Source organism: Narcine bancroftii, chromosome 1 (assembly GCF_036971445.1).
Source record: "Narcine bancroftii isolate sNarBan1 chromosome 1, sNarBan1.hap1, whole genome shotgun sequence".
Taxonomy (NCBI): Eukaryota; Metazoa; Chordata; class Chondrichthyes; order Torpediniformes; family Narcinidae; genus Narcine; species Narcine bancroftii.
The window spans coordinates 29,748,367-29,770,131 of NC_091469.1; the positions used below are offsets into that span (position 1 = coordinate 29,748,367).

The following is a 21,765-nucleotide window of genomic DNA, read 5'->3' on the forward strand; positions in this document are numbered from 1 at the left end:
TCTATAAAGGTCCCAATGAAACTTGCAATGTCTCACAAAGTGGCAATTTTCAGCTCCTGCTAATAATGTGCAGACCCCAGGGCCCTCAATTTAACAAAGTACATCTGCATCATAGAAAGCTGTGATTTTTTAATGGTTCTTGATTTCCTAATTTGGTGGAAACTGAGTAGGGAATTAATTGCAAGGTCACTTTACAGCTCAGAAATTGCACTGTAAGTCACCAGTTGCTGCAGGACAAAAATTTGAATGTATTAAAAGACACTACACAAAGTTAGACATCCCAAGATTCAGTACAGGAGCAACTTTCAAAGGAGAGCCAGCAATGTATAAAGATGTAAGGGAAAATGACCCAGGCTTCAGAGAGGCATGTTTTATGGAGAAAGGAGACATTGCGTCAAGACAGGTATTTCCAAGATTTTTTTTAAAAAATACTAATTTTGTAAGAATAGTGTGTAAATGTGAGAGGGGTGTGAGGGTGTGTAAATGTGAGAGGAAAGACTGAATTAGGTGCTCTCGATATTGTTTTAGAAAGACAACACTTCCAACAGTGCAGAGCAAAATGCACTGTAACCTGGATTTTAAGGCTCAGGTTTCTGGGCTGTGCACCTGAATCCAAAAGTCACCAGATTCAGTCTGTACTCCTTGGAGTTAAAAAAAATGAGAAGCACCAATGAGAAGAACCTCAGAAACGTTTTGAACGTTGAAAGTCTGGATAGAGTAGACATGGCAAAGTTGTTTCCCCAAAGTTGGGGCATCAAGGACAAGAGGGCACAACTTCAGGATTGAAGGACATCCATTTAAAACAGATGTGGCAGAATTCCTTTACCCAAAAAGTTGTGAACCCCTCGAATTTGCTGCTATGGGTAGCTGTGGAGGCCAGGTCATTGGGTGTATACATGGCAGAGTTTGATAACTATCTGAATAGTCAGGTATTAAAAATAAGCCCCTTTCACACTGGCACCATGTCCTAGTAATTAATGGCCAATGTACAGGTTAAGGGTCCAGCATGAGTGCTCCTTAATTGCCATACAGGTGTCAAATCCACCGGGGATGGACTGCCTAGGTAGATCCCTGGGGTCGTCAGATGCCTGCATGCTGATTAGCCCAGTCTGAAAGGGACATGGACTATTCAAGGGCAAAGTAGTGACACGTTGATGACGTTTTTGCGTGAATAAAGTAATGTGAAGGAAACAAAAAAGATTAAAAAGGTATAAACTTTGTATTTAATTTACTAAATTCTGACCAATGCATTATGATTTTGTATTTAAACAAAGTTAATCATGCCTAATCATTATTACAAAATTAAGCTTTATGTACTGCACATTATAAAACAATTTATAAAGGACCTTGCGAATGTGGTAGCAGCAATAAAACACATAGCTGCATTTTCTATAAAGACCATGGGAAAGTTGGAGATGAAATACACACATCAAGTGATGGCAGACGTGCTCTCCCAGAATTCCATGCAGCAGAGAAAGGGCTGTATGCACAGTGTACTTATGGAAGGGTTTCCCTGCCGCAAGGAATTCTCGGAAGGCAGGTCCGCCATTGCTCGATGTGTGTATTTCATCCTAACTTTCCAAAAGTCTTAATAAATTGTGTGGCTATGTGTTTTATACCACTTTCCCATGGTCTTTTATAAATTTATAAAAGGTCAATATAGGTTGGCACAACAGGGGCTGAAGGGCTCATACTGTGCTGTACATAATTGTTATAATTAGGCATGATTAATTTTGTTTAAATACAAGATCAAATGATTTCATGTATGAATGGATTCTAGAATTATAGCCAGCAGGACAGACAACCCCATTTTAAAACAGTTAAAATATGGGGTGAGACCTGTGGAGGCTCTGGACTGAAAAGAGGATTGTCACTAGGACAGCTTGAAGACAGAAGGAACTTGTACCCATGACTTTGAACAATAAAATTTTGGAAACCTTGTATCATAAGGGGATACAACATCGGAAAGATTGTGACGAAAAAGGACTTTTCATGTCATTTGAACAGCTGAAGAAATATGACTTGTCCAATAAGATCTTTTTTTAAAGTTACCTTCTGTTATGATCCTTGCTTGGGGACAGTTTGGGCCTCACTGAGAAGGAAAAACTATTCCATGAAGGAAATGTATATGTTTATTTCTAGAATGCATTTTTGTTAATATAAATTGATGACCGATTGAGAGCCAAAAGCCAGGTTTGGATAAATCTAGGGTGAGATGGGTGTCAGACTTAGACACAACAATTGACAGAACAACCCTGGTCAGATCTATGTCAGGGAAGTTTGTTGGCTACCATCAATGCCAGGTAATATTATAATTTTCTCCATCAACTATATCTCATCCCACAGAAATTACTCCAATATAAACCTGAATTATCAGAAATGTGTGTTAGGTGTGGTATAGAGGTTGGTTCCATTTTACATTCTACCTGGCTTTGCACGAAGGTGAGACCCTTTTGGTATGCCCTCTGAGACACCCTGACGAAGATCATGGGAGTTACCTTCCCAGCAGACCCAAAGCTTTATCTTCTGGGGAACTTTACCATTGTTGGTAGATTACTAACTAATTCTCAAATTAAATTTGCAGAAATTGCAGAAATTGCCTTGTGTGGCCAGGAAGTACTTAGCAGTATCATGGAAGTCTGACTCCGAGCTACTCATGGATACATGGTCTTTGGAGATGAATAGCTGTATCCTACTTGAAAAGGTCACATACAATCTCAGGAAGGGATACAACACCTTCCTTCAAATCTGACAGTCTTAATTAGAGCATATAGGTATCTATCTCACTGGCACCAATATAGGGTTACCATCACTACTGGCTAGCCAGTAGACCTCTAAAGATTTTAACACTGTGGTATTTTTGTATATCCATACATTTTACTGAACACACTGACAATGGGATGCTTTTTTTTGTTTCTTTTTGATCTTTCTCTGTTTAATAGGATGTATAGAGGGAAGGGTGTGGAGGGAGGGGCCCTCTTGATGTTTTGTATTTGGTATGATTGTTGATTGTTAAATATATTTAAAATTGTAAACAAAATATTACAAAAACCATAATTAGAAGATGTGTCACTCAGACGTCACTGGTGGACGATAGATGCCCCTCTCCCCGGGGATGCCTGGTGGTGAGTGTTAAAGGATGCAGAGAACTGGTCAACAGTGGTCCAGTGTGAATGACAAAAACGGTTTCTTTAACCGGTTCAATGAACAGCCAATTTACAGGTTAGCTCGTGTGAAAAGAGCTAAGATTACATGGAGAAGGCAGAAGAGCGGAGCTGAGTGGGAGAATGGATCAGCTCATGATGGAATGGCAGAGGGGACTCAATGGGTCAAATGGCTTACTTCGGCTCCTATATTTTATAGTGTACATCTATTCCCCATTAATTCATGGGCAAGTCTGTGGTACTCACTGGGATTACATTTCATTCACTCCTGCATCACTTGATTATTAATGGTGTTTTGTGCTGTAATTTAGTCACTGAGCTGACTTATCAAATTCTTTCAGGAAACAAGCACAGACCTCAGCTTGCTAATTAGTTGACTATAACGAGGAAAGGAACTTCAATGATGCCAACATAAGCCTGAGAAACTGCATCTCATCTCTTGTTTAGAAGGCCCGAAAGCAACCATTTCAGATAACCAGCCTTTCCAGTTTGTGTCTGAAGTAGCCAGTTCAGATAGGAGGTCATCAACCTATTACATAGACTTTCACTCTGCACAGATGCTGCCTGTCCAATTGGATATTTCCAGCACTGACATTTCAGATTTCCAATAACTGGAGGTTTTTATTCTCAGTTCCAGAATTATCTTTTACCTGTCCTCTTCCTCTGCTTGTACTTCCTCGAGACAGGTTGGCTCCCTTTAACAAGCCCTTGATTTCCATGCCACCACAAGCATTTCTTTATGTTCTCCGCTCCTCCGCAACTTAAAACATGCCAGTTTTCTAACTATTTCTTGTCCTGATGAAAGATCCAAAACAGTAACTCTGTTGTTCTCTCCACAGATGAGTGTGGAGATCCATTCTCCCACTCAGCCTGAGTGTTTTCAACACTTTCCGTTGGTACTGTAGGGAACTGGATGTAAGCAGAACCATAATCAGATGTGCTCATATTGTACAGGACTTTGTGAGAACCTCATGGCTGGGATGTCTCCCATGATCAAATAAGGATCTGTATTTCTATAGTGCCTTTTTCAAACTGAGCTTTACACCCAAAGCAGAACCATTCAAGTATAATCAATGTTGGAGGTAGAAAACTCAGAAAAGAGCATGCTTCCGAAAGAACAGCTGCAGATCAGAAGGTGCTAAAGGCCAGGTCTTCTGCATAGTTGGTTAAAGGATAAACTTTCGCCATTTACCATGCAAAACATATATACCTAACAAAAGGCCTGGACCCACAATGTTGGATACTCTTTACTTCCTATGGATGTTGCATGATCTGCTGAGTTTCTCCAGCACCACTGTGTGGTATAGAATTCCAAAGATTCACCATCTTCTAAATTAAGAAATCTCTCCTCATTTCAATCCTAAGCAGCCTACCCCTCGATACTAGAAATGTCCTGTCACACCTGCTCTGTCCAACCTTCTGAGAGTTTTGTATGTTTCAAATGAGATCATCTTCCTTCCTTCTAAGCACAGAAGAGGCCAACTATGTTAAAGTTCTCATATGAGAGACCCACACCATGCTATAAACCTGATCAGTAATGCTTTGTTGTACTCCCAATTTACCATGCTTCTTCTTTAGATATAAAGACCAGGTATTTGCAAGCAACTCTTTCTGAGAGTAGTAGGAAAATTATCCTTGGTATCCTACCCAATATTTATTCTTATGTTTACCAATACAAAAAAAACCAAATTATTTGGTCATTGTTGCATTTGTGGGAACTAGTTCTGCACAAATCAGATGCTGTATTTCTTACATGACAATTACTTTTCAAAATTGTTTCTTTGGCTATAAAATGCTCTTGGCTGCTTTGAAAACACTTTTTGAATCTTCACCGAATCTAATCGAATATGTGGCACAGTTGGGGTAGCGGTCAGCGCAATGCCTTTACAGTGTCTGTGATCAGGGCTCGGGTTCGAATCCTGTGCTGTCTGTAAGGAGTTTGTATGTTCTCCCCATGTCTGCATGGGTTTTCCCTGGGGACTCCAGTTTCTTCCCACCCTTCAAAATGTACTGGTCAATTGGGTGTAAATTGGGTGACCCGGACTTGTGGGCCAAAATGGCCTGTTATCATGCTGTATGTCTAAATTATTTTAAAAATTAAATTTTAAAATTTTTAATTTAATCACTTCCAGGATTGACTCAGAACCAGATTGCTTGTAAAGCTCATTATATCTTTCAACTCGTGAGGGATAGTTAATAAGACCATTGACCTTTCATGCTTAAGCCAGTGTGAGCCAATCACCATACCTACTCGAGATGGAGATGGTGTTTTAAGACAGGACACTGCTCATATCAATTCTGTTACGAGCCCAAAGGACCCCAAAACCCAGCAGCAATAGATACTCACTAAGACAAATGGTTACTTAAACAAAGTTGTTTTTAATCATCTTTAAACATGAAAACAGAATCAAACTTTAACTTATCACTATTTACTTAACTAATCCAACTTAATCCCCTTCTAATTCTAAGCACACGTGTGTGTAAACTTAAGAAAAGTTATTTGGTTCACAGTTCAATCTCACTTCTCATTCTTCCAAATTCACTGGTTGCAGGCAATTCTTATACTGTGCACAGAAATTAACACATATAAACTTCACCAGGTTCTGATTCTTGAAAGGTAGATGTTGACTGTTCAGGAAGGTTCTTGAAGGCTGGCAGAGAGAGATGTGTGGTTCCAGGATTTCCACAACTGAGGTACCACCATTAGTCACCTCAATGTCTTGCTGATGAAACTTGCCCCATCAGGGTTCTCCAGATGATAACCTCTTTCTTTTAGGCTTCTACAAAGTTCCTTTCTGTTCCACTTATTCCAAGAGAAACATCAGACAGGTAGCACTTCCAGCCATTCGTCACTCTGGAGCTTCTGTTTCAGTTCCAACAAGCTTCTCCTGGCTTGTTACAGCTTTCTGTGTCACACACAGTCCAAGACTCCCTTCTCTCTCTCTCTCTCTCTCTCTGAGACTCAAGCTGCCAGGCAGCATGACCTTTTCTCTCTCTTCTCTCTCGCTCTTGCAAAACCCCTGACCTTCTCCAGCAAACAATAGGAGTTTGTATTTTGGTCAATCTGTTGTTTCAGGTAAACAATAACCTCTCAATTACATTTCTGTGACGAGGTATTAGGAGACTGTCTATCTCTTGCTGTGGCTTGAAAAGACAATAGTCCATTCATTCACTTCAATTAACAGCCACTTGTGAACTCTCCAAAGCATTCTCCATAGTTTCTGTAAAGTCACTGAATATGAATTCTTCAGTATTTCAAATAGTGTCTGTTTTAAAGTGTGTGCATCTATGTAACCTACTCTACTTTTCCCAATTTATCTCTGCAAAAAAATCCCAAATATTCCATCATAATACTATGATTTTAATTTGCCCATGTGTTAAGATTCTAGAAACCCAGTGTGAACACTCTCATGGTTAATCATTTTACCTGTTGTTTTCTTAACATCTGGTTTTCTGGAGTTTAATCCAGATAACTATGAGGCATTACACTTTGGGAGGCAAAATGGAAGAGGAAGTATCCAATTAATGGTTGGGGTCTTATCAGCATTTATGTATAGAGGGATCTGGGGATCCAGGTCCATAGCTCATTGAAAGTGTCCATGCAAGTAGACAGGGTGTTAAAGCTGTACGCCTTTATTGGGTAATGCATAGAGTATAAAAATAAGGAAGTCATGTTACAGACATACAAATTGAGACATTGTGTGCATTTCTGGTTGCCCCATTACAGAAAATATGTGGAGGCTTTGGAAACAGTACAGAACAGATTTACCTAGATGTTGCCCCTATATGAGTTGGAAGGAGACTAGATAAACTTGGCTTGTTTTCTCTGGAGCATCGGAGGCTGAGGGAGGACCTGGTAAAGCTCATGAAATGATGAGAGGCATTGATCTGGTAGACAGTCAGAAACTCCTCTCTCCCCACCAGAGTGAAAATGTCACATACAAGCAGACAAAAGTATATGAGGGAAGGGGTAGTTTAAAGGAAATATATGGATCAGCTTTTATTTAAAAAAAAAGTGGTACATAGTTGCCTTAAGTGGGTTACACAGGGTCAAGGTGGAAGCAGATTTTATAGTGATGTTTAAAACAATTCTAGATATACACAAGAACATGCAGGGTATAGAGGGATACGTATAAATATACAAAGGACATTCCCTGCCGTTTAATTTGAGCATAATGTTTGGCGCAGATATTATGGGCCAAAGGAACAGTTCCTAAATTATACAACATGCTATCTGATAATATTTTAATGTCGTGTTTGGAGAAGCTTATGAGACAGAAATTAGCTGCTAAATTTCATTTGTTGCTGTAATGACCACACATTAGAATGTTATCATTGAATTGTTTATTGTAACATGTACCAAGAAAAACATTGTTCTGTGTGCTATCCACACAAGTCAACACATACTTACATAAAATAGGTAGTGGAAACCAAAGCAAAAGTGCAGAGTTTAATGTTTCAGAGAAAAAAATACTCAGTTCAAACCATTCAAGGGCATCATTGTTTTATTAAGAACAGCTCTGTTTTAATGGCCTGATAATGGCAGGAAAGGAAACTGTTCTTGAATCTGGAGGGTGTGCACATCTTCTGCCTGAAAGGAGAGGCAACCAGGATAGGTTTGCGACTTTCCCAAGTCAGCAACAAGTATAAACGGATGGGGCGTTTCTTTGTATGATAGCCAATCCTGTTTAAAACTGTTTTCTTGCAGTCTTCACTATCCCAAGCTGTGGTGCATCCAGATAGGGCACTTTCAATGCAGCATTTATAAAAACTGGTGAGCGTCATGGAGGCACAATGAATTTCCTTTAGCTTTTGAGGAGACAAGACAGGAGTGCACTTTCATGGCCATAGCATCATGTGGATGGGCCAAGACATATTGTTGGTGACATTTTCACCTAAAAGCAAAGCTCTTCACTATCTCTGCTGTTGATGCAGATCAGGGTGTGTGCTCCATCCTGCTTTCTGAAGTCAATGACCAAGTCCTTCAATTTGCTGACATTGAGGGGGTGGGGAACACACAGTGGATTTCACTCATCACACTTTCTCCAGGTTAAAGGGGTAAGCATGGGTAGCCACACTAAAGCCTGGCTATACCGGCTTTTTTGTTGGCTACGTGGAGCAATCCATGCTACAAGCCTACACAGGCAATGCCCCTCATCTCTTCCTCCGCAACATCAATGACTGCTTTAGTGCTGCTTCATGCACCCATGATGAGCTTGTTGACTTCATCTGCTTTGCTGCCAACTTCCACCCCAACCTCAAATTCATTTGGTCCATTTCTAGCAACACGCTCCCCTTTCTCGATCGCTGTCTCCATCTTGGGTGACAAACTCTTGACAGACATCTTCTACAAACCAGCCAAATGCCCACAGCTTCCTCAATTACATCACTTTACACCCTGTCCTCTGCAAGGATTTCATTCCTTTCACTCAATTCCTCCATCTCATCTGCTCAAAGGATGAAGTCTTTCTTCCATGCCAGATCATCCAAGGTGTCCTCCTTCTTCAAATAACGTGGCTTTCCTTTACCACCATTAACTTGACCTTCACCTGCATATCCTTCATTACCCACACATTTGTCCTGGCCCCCTCTGCTCCCATGTGTAGCAAGGACGGGATTCCTCGTCCTCATCTACCAAGCCATCTGGTTCTGCATCCAACACATTATCCTCCACAGTTTCCACCACAAACTACCACCAGTCACATCTTCCCTCACCTCCCCTCCAGGACTCGTCCCTCTGTGGCTCCCTTGTCTACTTCTCTCTTCCCACCAAACGTCCCCTTGACACCAATCCCTTTGGCTACAGAAGGTGCTGCACTTGTGCCCACATCTCATCTCTCACAATCATTCCAGACCCCAAACAGTTCATCCAAGTGAAGCAACACTTCACTTGTGAATCTGCAGGGGTCATCTAATACATTCAGTGTTCCAGTCATGGTCTCCTCTACATCACAGAGACTGGACGCAAACTGTATGATCATTTCATTGAGCACCTCGGTTCTATCTACTGCAACAGCGGGGAACTCCCAGTGGACAACCATTTCAATTCCCTGCCCCATTCCCTTACCAAAATGTCTGTCCTCTGTTTTATGCACTGCCAGTCTGAGACCACCTGCAAATTGGAGGAACAACACCTCATATTCCACCTGGGCACCCTACAACCGGATGGCATTAATGTCGACTTCCAGTTTCCTTTAGCTCCCCAGATCCACCCCTCATCTATTCCCTGTGGTCTCCTTTCCCTCTGGCTCCCTCTTTGCTTTTCCCTGTCTCCTTTCCCCAGCTCTGCATCCACACAGCCAACCCTCCCCAAAAAAATTCTATTCTCTCCTGTGCTCCTCTCCATAACCAATTAACACCTTTCGTCTGTAATCCTTCAACTGAACTTTCTTTTAATTCAAGCACCTACCTGCTTTTTACTCACATCTTGAATGTAACAAACATGAAATTTATTTATAGAATGCAACAAACACGAAATTCTTTAACTTTGTCCGAGGAATGAGCTCTCAACCCATAGTTTACTGAGCGATTGTATCCTCATGATTTTATCTTTGATGGACAACACAGTTTCTCTGGCATTTCTGTGTGATTAGTTTGAACTACAGGAGCCCAGCGGGCTTTGGGCTTTGGACTTGGGGTGAGGGGCCGTACACAGCCTTTAGAGCCCACTGCGCAGCTCAGACGGCAAAGTCCTCCTCAGCGACAAGATCTCCATCCTCAACTGATGGTCAGAACACTTCCAATCTCTTTTCAGTGCCAACCGCTCAGTCCAAGATTCCGCCCTGCTCCAGCTCCCTCAAGAGCCCCTAAGGCTAGAGCTGGATGAGGTCCTCACCCGGGATGAGACATATAAGGCAAGTGAACAACTGAAAAGTGGCAAAGCAGCAGGTATGGATGGAATCCCGGCAGAGGTCTGGAAGGCTGGCGGCAAAACTCTGCATGTCAAACTGCATGAGTTTTTCAAGCTTTGTTGGGACCAAGGAAAACTGCCTCAGGACCTTCGTGATGCCATCATCATCACCCTGTACAAAAACAAAGGCGAGAAATCAGACTGCTCAAACTACAGGGGAATCACGCTGCTCTCCATTGCAGGCAAAATCTTCGCTAGGATTCTCCTAAATAGAATAATACCTAGTGTCGCCGAGAATATTCTCCCAGAATCAGTGCGGCTTTCGCGCAAACAGAGGAACTACTGACATGGTCTTTGCCCTCAGACAGCTCCAAGAAAAGTGCAGAGAACAAAACAAAGGACTCTACATCACCTTTGTTGACCTCACCAAAGCCTTCGACACCGTGAGCAGGAAAGGGCTTTGGCAAATACTAGAGCGCATCGGATGCCCCCCAAAGTTCCTCAACATGGTTATCCAACTGCACGAAAACCAACAAGGTCAGGTCAGATACAGCAATGAGCTCTCTGAACCCTTCTCCATTAACAATGGCGTGAAGCAAGGCTGTGTTCTCGCACCAACCCTCTTTTCAATCTTCTTCAGCATGATGCTGAACCAAGCCATGAAAGACCTCAACAATGAAGACGCTGTTTACATCCGGTACCGCACGGATGGCAGTCTCTTCAATCTGAGGCACCTGCAAGCTCACACCAAGACACAAGAGAAACTTGTCCGTGAACTACTCTTTGCAGATGATGCCGCTTTAGTTGCCCTTTCAGAGCCTGCTCTTCAGCGCTTGATGTCCTGTTTTGCGGAAACTGCCAAAATGTTTGGCCTGGAAGTCAGCCTGAAGAAAACGGAGGTCCTCCATCAGCCAGCTCCCCACCATGACTACCAGCCCCCCCACATCTCCATCGGGCACACAAAACTCAAAACGGTCAACCAGTTTACCTATCTCGGCTGCACCATTTCATCAGATGCAAGGATCGACAACGAGATAGACAACAGACTCGCCAAGGCAAATAGCGCCTTTGGAAGACTACACAAAAGAGTCTGGAAAAACAACCAACTGAAAAACCTCACAAAGATAAGCGTATACAGAGCCATTGTCATACCCACACTCCTGTTCGGCTCCGAAACATGGGTGCTCTACCGGCATCACCTACGGCTCCTAGAACGCTTCCACCAGCGTTGTCTCCGCTCCATCCTCAACATTCATTGGAGCGCCTTCATCCTTAACATCGAAGTACTCGAGATGGCAGAGGCCGACAGCATCGAGTCCACGCTGCTGAAGATCCAGCTGCGCTGGGTGGGTCACGTCTCCAGAATGGAGGACCATCGCCTTCCCAAGATCTTGTTATATGGCGAGCTCTCCACTGGCCACCGTGACAGAGGTGCACGAAAGAAGAGGTACAAGGACTGCCTAAAGAAATCTCTTGGTGCCTGCCACATTGACCGCCGCCAGTGGGCTGATATCGCCTCAAACCGTACATCTTGGCGCCTCACAGTTCGGCGGGCAGCAACCTCCTTTGAAGAAGACCGCAGAGCCCACCTCACTGACAAAAGACAAAGGAGGAAAAACCCAACACCCAACCCCAACCAACCAATTTTCCCCTGCAACCGCTGCAGCCGAGTCTGCCTGTCCCGCTTCGGACCTGTCAGCCACAAACGAGCCTGCAGCTGACGTGGACATTTACCCCCTCCAAAAATCTTCATCCGCGAAGCCAAGCCAATGATAAGAAGACAGGAGCCCAGCATTACGTACACTAGGGTGAGGGCAACTGTATGGTTATCAGCAAATTAGCCAAAATGCATCTCAGAAAGCCATTAAAACAAAAGCCATTTCAAAGTGTATTATTACCAATAAAGTTCTGCAAAGTGAGGACATAATTGTAATACTGGCAACCAATTTATGTGCACCAATTCACATAAATGATATAATAATGAACAGATCATCTGTTTTATTTGCTGTTGGATGAAGCACAATTACTGGCTGGGACACTGGTGAAAATCTCAAACCATGCCATGAGATTTTTTTTAATGCATTTGAGAGAGCAGAAGGAGCCTTGTTCTCAGGCCTCATCGGAAGGGATGGATACAAAATCGCTTCTTTGAAATTTACCATGACCTCTGGAGAGAATTCCATGTGAAAAATGCGAATCAAACACTCTCATGATTCTGGGCAGAAAGTTTAGAGACAACGTTGTACTGAAGGAACAAAAAACTGTTTGTGGGAGTTTACTATATTTAAAGAGTTTCCCTCAAAACTGTTCATATCAATTCCCTCAACACATCAGCTTTGAAACAGACGTCTTGAGATAATCAACATTTATCATGATCCTTTCCAAACCATTATATGCCTTGCACTATATGCCAAGGACAACTTTCAATTGCTTCCAATTTTGGCACATCATCAGTTCTTTCATCTGTCCAGCTCTCCATATCCGAAACTTGTAAATATGAACAAGGGATAAAATGTCTGACAGGGCTACAGCCAAGTGCTGTAGGTATGAAAAGCCCAGCAATGTCAAAAGGAACACTACTCAAAAATTGCAAACGTTCATGAGAACTGGCTTTGGTGAATTTTAACTATTTCAAACAGTAACAATTCTGTTAAATAAAATCAACATCAACTCTATTTAGTACAATTAGCATGCTCTTGCTACTATCTGCCTATTAGGAAAGTTTCCAAGCAAAATGAGACATTTCTCTCAGTTCAACACGAGTCACCATGAATATACAAGGATGTGTAACAAAAATCGGTGCTGTGATCATGACAAAACTCTGCTAGCTAATGGAGTTCTATCCCAATGTGGGCGAGCAAATGGGACATGAAAATTCAGAAAAATAAAAGGAAAAGACTTGTATCACACCTTTGACATCTCTTTTAATGATCTCCATTGTACTTTGCAGCAAAAAGCAGACATAATTTATAGTTCACACTCTAATGTAAGAGCTGAAAAAGTCAATTTAAGCACAGAAAACTGCCACAAAGTGCGATGTGGTAATGGTTAGATAACCTGTTTAGTGATATTGAACATAGAATAAATATTGGCCAAGTTACCGTGAGAACTTCTCTTCTGTGAAATTGTGCTACAGGATCTCATGTACACAGTCAAGAGCTGGAACAGGGCTTCAGTTTAACTATCCTCCAAAGCACTGCACTCTGGACAGTGTGAACATCATTCGTTCTGGAGTACGGGTACTGGAATGGGACTCAGGGTAAAGACTCTCCAGAGCAAAGGTTCCATTATTGTCAGGTAATACTACATTTTTTTTTAAAGAATGTGACATACATGAAATTCTTTAACTTTGCCAACTGTAAGGCAAGTAGAGAGTCACCACTTTGTCCAGCACCCCTCACAGAAACCTACAGCACTTGGTGTTCCTAAGCAGTTCCCACTTCAGGACCAGGCCTGAACTTGCTTACCTTCCGAGATCAGACAATCTCAGGTGTATTCAGGCTATTAATCCCTCAGCTCTGCAACTCCCAATTTCCTCCATGTGCTCACCTAACATTGTTGCAATAGATTGCATGTCTGATTATTGTGAAACAATATTCGCTTTTACACTCGTGTCCCACTAAATTGGTCATTCAGTGTGCTGGGATAAGAATGGGGGTTTGGGTTTTCACACTTGACCACTCATGACTGGGATTCTGAACGCTTTCACACTCACAAGGGGCCATCCATGGGGTTAGGACTGTTCTACCTTCTACCAGTGACGTCATGAAGCATCAAGCGATGGTGGACCTGGCCTAAGTCCTGATCAATGAATTATGATCTTATATTTGAACAAAATTAATTATTCCCAATTATAACATAATTAAGCTTTATGTACAGCACAGTATGAGCCCTTCAGCCCCTGTTGTTAATTTGCTTACCTATATAAACCTTTATAAGGGACCATGGGAAAGAGCTAGCCATAAATACCAATAGCAGACAATTTTTAAAGCAGAGTAGGAAAATTGGTAGCGCTTTAGAACAATTTATGTAGCGTGGGAAAGTTTGTACAATTTATGTAGCATGGGAAAGTTTGTACAATTTATGTAGCATGGGAAAGTTTGTACAATTTATGTAGCATGGGAAAGTTTGTACCTTGGGGGGGGAGCAATGGTGGACCTGCCCTCATGAATTCCATGTAGCAGAGAAAGGGCTGGATGCATGGTTGCATGAACAAGGCATTGATGGAGGGGTTTCTCTGTTGTACAGCATTCTGGGAAGTCATGTCTGCCATTGCTCTTTTCCACAGTCTTTACAAATTGTCCACTATTACTATTTATTGCCTCTCTCTCTCCCTCCATTGTGATTTTCCCACAACAAAGTTTATGCCTTCATTTTAATCTTTTCTTCCACTTATGCAAAAACTACAGTCATTTCAATCCCACAATGCAATTGCCAGTTTCACACTTGAATGATGGCAATGCCGGTGTCTTCAGATGCCGGGGATTGTACTGGGGTCAAGGCTGTCAATCCCCAGCATGAGATGACATTATCTGACGCCAGTATGGAGCAGATTTTGCTTTCACGATAGACTCTTTTAAGGCCGATTGGCCATCAATTCCTGGGTTCACTTGCAAGTGTGTGAGGGGCTAATGATATTATCTCAGAACAGCCTCATGTGTTGAAATATATGCACTGGTGTGCAAATCAGGAAATATCATCCCCATCTTTCTAGGCTTCTTCACATGGATTCTCCGCTAAGAATGAGCCTGAAGAACTGGAAGCAGCCCTTTGAATTGTCGTTCAGGTGGCAGCAATGAAAGCGCAGCTCTGGCCACCTGAAGGGACAACTGCATCAGGCTGCACTCCGGCTCCTGTCCCTTGGGCTGTCAAGTTAGGATGGCTGGCTGTCAGCTAGGACTGCCAGCGCGGGCTATCAGCGTGGGGACATCCCCCGTGGAATGTACCCACACTGATCGCTCTGCCGGCCGGCGGGGGAGAAGGGGGGGCTGGAGCGGCCGGCGGGGGAGAAGGGGGGGGCTGGAGCGGCCGGCGGGGGAGAAGGGGGGGGCTGGAGCGGCCGGCGGGGGAGAAGGGGGGGGCTGGAGCGGCCGGCGGGGGAGAAGGGGGGGGCTGGAGCGGCCGGCGGGGGAGAAGGGGGGGGCTGGAGCGGCCGGCGGGGGAGAAGGGGGGGGCTGGAGCGGCCGGCGGGGGAGAAGGGGGGGGCTGGAGCGGCCGGCGGGGGAGAAGGGGGGGGCTGGAGCGGCCGGCGGGGGAGAAGGGGGGGGCTGGAGCGGCCGGCGGGGGAGAAGGGGGGGGCTGGAGCGGCCGGCGGGGGAGAAGGGGGGGGGCTGGAGCGGCCGGCGGGGGAGAAGGGGGGGGGGGCTGGAGCGGCCGGCGGGGGAGAAGGGGGGGGCTGGAGCAGCCGGCGGGGGAGAAGGGGGGGGCTGGAGCAGCCGGCGGGGGAGAAGGGGGGGGCTGGAGCAGCCGGCGGGGGAGAAGGGGGGGGCTGGAGCAGCCGGCGGGGGAGAAGGGGGGGGCTGGAGCAGCCGGCGGGGGAGAAGGGGGGGGCTGGAGCAGCTGGCGGGGGAGAAGGGGGGTACGGCACTCAAGTCAGGTACTGGTATTGTTTGGCCATCCCCCTTCTCCCTGCCAGCCGCTCCAGTCCCCTTCTCCCCTGCCGGTTGCTCCAGCCCTGCAGTCCCTGCACCGACAGCCCAGCCAGCTGCCCCTGCCCCAACGACCTGCACCGACCGGGGGAAGGGGCAACTGGGACAGGAGCTGTCAGGTGCTCGCCAGCTGACTGTCATTCCGAATGCAGCCCCTTTTAGGCGGCTGCATTCAGATGGCTGGAGATGCCACTGTGCTGCGGTGATTATCCCTCTCGGAGGAGGATTACAAAGTTCGCCTTGCAGAGGCCGCCTGCACATTCACGTGGCCTCCCAATTAGCCGCATATTGCCAAAATATGAGGCTTTACAAGCGGGGCAGTTGGCCACCTGAAAGTGCCTTCTCATTGCAAGAACTCAAAAAGTAACAGAATAATGACCAAAAAACGTGTTGTTAAACTGTAACGTTGAGCAAATGATTATATTGTCCATGTCACAGGAAAGTCACTCCATGTTCAGCTTTGAAATAGAGCCCAAATGAATAAGAGACAGAACTTCAACATTACCTTTGAAAGTCAACAGCTCTGATCTTGCTGTTCTCTCTTAAATCAAAGTGAAGCATCAGACTAGATTTTGGGCTCAAGTTCTTGGGAGTGGGATTTGACACCACAACTTTCTGACACAGACACGAGTAACCGCGAGTAGTACTTACCCAACCCTCCTGGGGTAGGTGTATTCTCCACTTCCGAGCACTTCCCCCCAGGCACCTAAAAGCAGGCAGGACTACGGCTACAGTTGACAGGAGCCGGCGTTTGCTCTGCGGCGCCTCTCCCCACTGCGGACCTTTCTGGTGCCAGGACAGCACTTTTAGCGCTGCCACCTGAATGTTGCTTCGCACACACCTGCAGCTGTCTCTGGAGCCACACTCTTCCAGGTCTTCCACCTGAAAGCAACTATTGACCAAGTCACAGATGACACCACCAACCAAGGAGTTAAAAAAAAAAAATCAAAGAATATGCATGTACTTTTGGAATTAATCTGCATCCTGCTTGTTTACTGTGGAGTAGATTTTGTGAACACATGGTAGAAAATCTTTGATGAATACCAACGAGCCTTTAAAAGTTCTGAGCTCATCTGGATTCTCTATCGTGTTCCTTAAATTGCTGATCCATAACAAGGAGGTTTATGTAATGGAAATTGTTCTTTTTTTAAACTACAAAAGGATGAAAGCCATCTGGACAATATAGGCACCTCATAATCTTGACGCCTTTATTGATTTTATCACAATCATTTAACTCCTCCTTAAAATTCCAGATAGAATTAGCTTTATTTGCTTCCCTGGACACTTCATTCCAAGCTTTATCATGCATCAAGTGAAACTTCTATTTGATCAGCTTTAACTTCTACCTCACCAAGCATTTTCCAATGCTCAAGCAGGAAGGAACACAAATTTGAAAATACACACACCCAGATTGAAAGTTTCTTACCCATTATTGTCAGATTACTGACAACACCTCTCAATAATAAAATTATATTGCTCTTGCCCAGTTTTGAACATTTTTCTTTGTAATGTGGTAGTATGTGCATGAGTGCAGCGAGTAGGTTGTGAGCTCATTAAGCACGACTAGTTTTCTTCAAGTTTCATGCTGCAGCCTTTAAGGTCCTCTGGTGCCCGCCCCTTACATCCCGGAACTCACGTCACGCTGACATAAGTGTGTGCACATACTTCTGGTCTGTACCGGAAGAGAAGGACTTGCGACGCCACCTTTGCCATGTCAGCTCCACTGACTGCACGTAACAAGTGGAGCCAGTTTGCACCACCACAGTAACAATATTTTCTACACTTCTGGTTTATTTTTCACAACCTGTTGTGCTCATGGATAGACAGACTAGACTGGAGAGCACACAAAACAATGTTTTCAGTACACATGAGAGTAAACAATTCAATTAACATTAATCTGAGCAGTACAACCTCAACTGGTTTAGAGAAGGATGCTGACAGTTGAACTCAGTTCAAAGGCAATTAAAGATGAAGAATAAACAGTTCTTTCCATTTCAAATGGGCTGCATATATAGAACCTCTGACCTCATGTATGTTGTCTTCTTGAGCTGGTTTCTCTCTACTAATATTGCCTTGTCTTTGGCACTTGCCTTCTTCCAGCTGGAGCCATTTTGGGATTTTTTTTCCCCCCCATGTATTCTTTTGCTTTCTTTGTATATTCTTCATTGCCTCCACTCCCTTTCCTACATCTCAGACACATTATCCACCCTTTATCCACTTCTGTAATTTCTCACATCAGAGAATTGTTATCTATTGCTTTCAGTCTCCTATAAAGTTTCCTGTAAGGTCTTCATCCCTTTGCCAAAGAGCAATACAGACAAGTCTTATAGTCCTCACTGCTGTTCTCTTGTCACTTAATGCATTCCTGTCACTGATTTCCCATTCACCCATCCTGCTATTATGAAAAAAAGTTGATGCTATATTTTATTATGGTGTCAAAAATGGAGTTGTGACTTGAATTACAAATAAGCCTCTCACACAATTCCCAAGGGCTATTTAACTTAAGCATATTTTGGTGCTTCTTCAAAAGTTCCTCTAGTCCTTTCCCTTCTTCTAATCAACCCTTCTCTCCAAGTTCTGGAGTCCACGATACTTTCTTCTTGTGGCACTTACTGAATTTTTTTTCTGCTTTGGATTCAAGATGTTATTATTAACATTTCCTTTCACTTTCCTCAGAATTTTGACTACCTGCAACTTCAACCTCAAGTAGGTAAGGAACATTGTGCCTGACATCTGTTTTCAGCATTTACTGGGTGCATTAGGAGATTCCTTCTCTGAGCTGGGAAGTCCCTGGGATTAGGGTCACAGCACATACTGTGGGATGTGGTAATGGGGCAGGTGATGGGCCTAGGATGGCAATGCATTGATTATTATAGAATGGGATCTTTACTCAGTTTTTATTATCCTACTGAATGTGCCGAGATGGAGCAGTAGTCCATGCTCTCTTGCAGTGAAGGTTAATACCAATGATTGAATTTACACAGTTCATCCAATCTCATCTTGTCATGGTATAGATGGTCATTCAGGCCATCAAGTCTATGATTGCCATTAGTTCTAATCTCATATTCATTTTCCTTAACCTATTCCCTCTCACATGCTCCATCAACTGCACTCTGACTCCAAACCACTGACACCATGGGGGAAATTACAGCTGACAAGTGACCTACACTTTGAATGTAGGAGAGGACTGGAACACCTAGGATTACCAGTGTGTATGCAAACTCCACACAGACAGCAACCAAGGTCAGGATTGAAGGGAGGCAGCAAAACTTGCATGGAACATGGTGTCTGTGGCTATCATGATGTCAAATCAAAATAGTCCCATCTGCCAGCACATAATCCATATCTTGATTTGTTTTTAATACATCACAGTAGAGGGCCCTGTGCTGCTCAATTGCACCCAGTTAACCCCGTACATTTTAAAGGGTGGGACCAAACCAGAGCACCCAAAGAAAACCCACGCAGGTCTTGGGGAGAATGTCCAAGCTCCTTACAGACAATGCTGAATTTAAACCCGGGTCACTGGCACTTTAATAATGTTGCACTAATCATCATCCATACCCTGCACACTCATGTGGACATCTAAATGTCTCTTCCACTTCCTGCCATACCACTGTGCCTCCACAGATCCCAGGCCATTTCACAGTAGAACTGGGAGCTGGAGGCAATCCTGAGAAACTTGGTCAAAGTCGATCCATTTGGACAACATCCATTTAACTGTTAGCTTTAATTTAAAAAACTTAAAACCACATGATGCCAATTATGACCTCAGGGTGTCCAAGACACTTTATAGTCAAAGATGCACTTTCGTGAATGTAGCCAGTGTTTTTTTGCAGGAACATAGCAGCCAAGTTTTGCACAGCAAACTCCCCCAGACAACTTTTAAACCATCAGAAAATTTAGCCAAGGGACCATCACAAACTTCTAGAGATATTTTGCTGAACTGGTGTCAGGCAAAATGTTAATACAATCAAATTCCTGTTACCAACAACCAGCCCCAAGTAACTGGCAAAAAAAAAAGCAGAAAATAAATAGGTAAAAAAATACGAAAGTTTAAAATTGGCGTGCCTCGCTGTTAGTTCGCCAATCACGCAACAGCAATCTGCAGAGTAGAGTCGATGGGCCGAATGGCTTACTTCTGTTCCTTTATTTTGTGAACACACGGTCTCAAGCAACCAGAAAATTCACTTACTTGCTATCTACCAATCCCCATAGGTGCTGAATACCAGGGGTTTTACTGTAACTTATTTTAAAAGCTCAACTGAAGATTGTACTTCTGGCAGTGCAGCACTCTCCCACGACTGCATTTGAGTGCCAGCCTGAAAGTTTCTATGACCTGCAAGCAGAGAGGTAACCTTGCTACTCACACAGACACAAGTGGAGCATGCACGTCCAGCATCTGGAATGTCATGTCGTTCTGGGCAATGTGCTGGGAACAGCGGTGGTGTCTGTTTCCAAGGACTTGGTTTGTGCTGCAGACAGAGGGCAGAGAGCTACAGATTCTGGTCCCCAGTGATTGAACATTAAATGTTTGTAAGCAGCACACCCTGTTCACTCACTGACTCCCAGGGAAGGCTACTGTCAGTACCATATCAACTCCCACCCAAGTGTAGTAAACCCCTCCCGAGGATGCATTTAATCCAATTTCTGCATTAAAACATTAAAACCAAAGTTTTGAATTGTCAGTCACAAGTTGAACCCACTTGCCATATGTATTGTTGTCTCAGAGTTCCAGCACCCCTTAGCTACAGTTTCTCAAGGCTGACACACTGACAACATGCTGCTGAACACAAAACTAAAGCCAACAATCAGTCCCCAGAAGTTTGTATGACACCCACAACAGCAAAGTCTGCCTTTTTGTGTGGGTGGTCCAGTCTATTTACATCCCATCCTCCCACCAGAATTCATGCAAGGGTTTGTAAAATGTTAACAAATGATGCCAAAGATAGGTTCCCACGGGAAAATGGTGACATTTGGAATAGGACCATCCCAATTAGCAGAAGCCAATTCTCACCATCTGAACTAAGGCAATGTTGCACTCATCTGAAAGTTTAAAAAAATAATTGCAGGACTTTGGGGCGAGAACTGGGGTGCAGGATTAGCTGGATTACTATTAGGTAGAGCTGGTATGGATTCACAGGACTGAATGGTCTCCTTAGGGACTACTATCATATTGCGCCATTGGGATGAAGTGTCATTGAATGTGAACAAGTAAATCTGAAGATGCTCTGGTCTCGCCCAGTCCACAAAGTGGAGGCCACCTACAAATTGGAGGAGCATTATATTTCATCGCAGCAGTCTCCAACCAGATGGCTTCAAGATCGGACCTCCAATTTCCGTTAACCTCCTCCTCATGTCTCTCTCTATTGTTCATCCCCGTCTCCCTTCCTCCAGTTCCCCACCTCCTTCTCCTGACAGCCATCTTTCTTAGCCCTCTGGCCTCTTCCCTATCACTTCTCAGCATCTTTCTCTTCTATCCTCCCACTTGTATTCACCCAATACTCTTACCCATGTTCCTCCCCTTCCTTTCATTTAGACATTTGCCCAGTTTTCAGCACTCGAAGAGCTGACTGCCATTTACTTTTCATGGATGCTGTGTGGCCTGCTGAAATTCTCCAGCACCTTCGTGAAATGAACCATCAGTGAGGCTTTCTTTGCCCTTCACATGGACGCAATAGATTATGTGGTGTTATTTAAGGAGGGTAGCGCTCTTCCTTGTTTGGGCAGCAGAACCATCCCTTGTTAACACTTAAATAATCTTGACACAAATAGCATGGACCTCTGGGGTGGATTGACTTTTATTTGTGGTTAGCCATCTCGGACTCAATGCCATTCGCCCAGATGATGTCATTTCCATCTGCAAGGCTTCATATCTTTGAGCAGTGCCCACTTTTCACCAAAGTGCTTTATTTCTGATGGCTTGGGACATCCTGAGAAAGGTATGGTGGGCAGAAACAATACACAAGGTGTGCTGGAGAAATTCAGTAGGTCACGCAGCATCCAAAGAGAGTAAAGGTCAACCAACGTTTTGGATTTGCTTCAACCTGAATCTAAGACAAGCCACAAATAACCCAACTCGAACGTGGGATTTGGTGTTTCAGTT

General features: G+C 44.0%; 1 protein-coding gene across 4 annotated transcripts in view; it reads right to left on the minus strand.

The window, feature by feature from the left end:
* Positions 1 to 21,765, minus strand: part of LOC138756797 (PALM2-AKAP2 fusion protein-like) — a 194,128-nt gene that overhangs the window by 133,230 nt on the left and 39,133 nt on the right. Inside the window, exon 2 of one of the 4 annotated variants that reach the window (XM_069923209.1) lies at positions 20,030 to 20,134. The exons of the other annotated variants lie outside the window; for them this stretch is intronic. The gene's annotated coding sequence lies outside the window, so the exon portion shown is untranslated. The remainder of the gene's footprint in view (positions 1 to 20,029; positions 20,135 to 21,765) is intronic. 4 annotated transcript variants of the gene reach the window in all.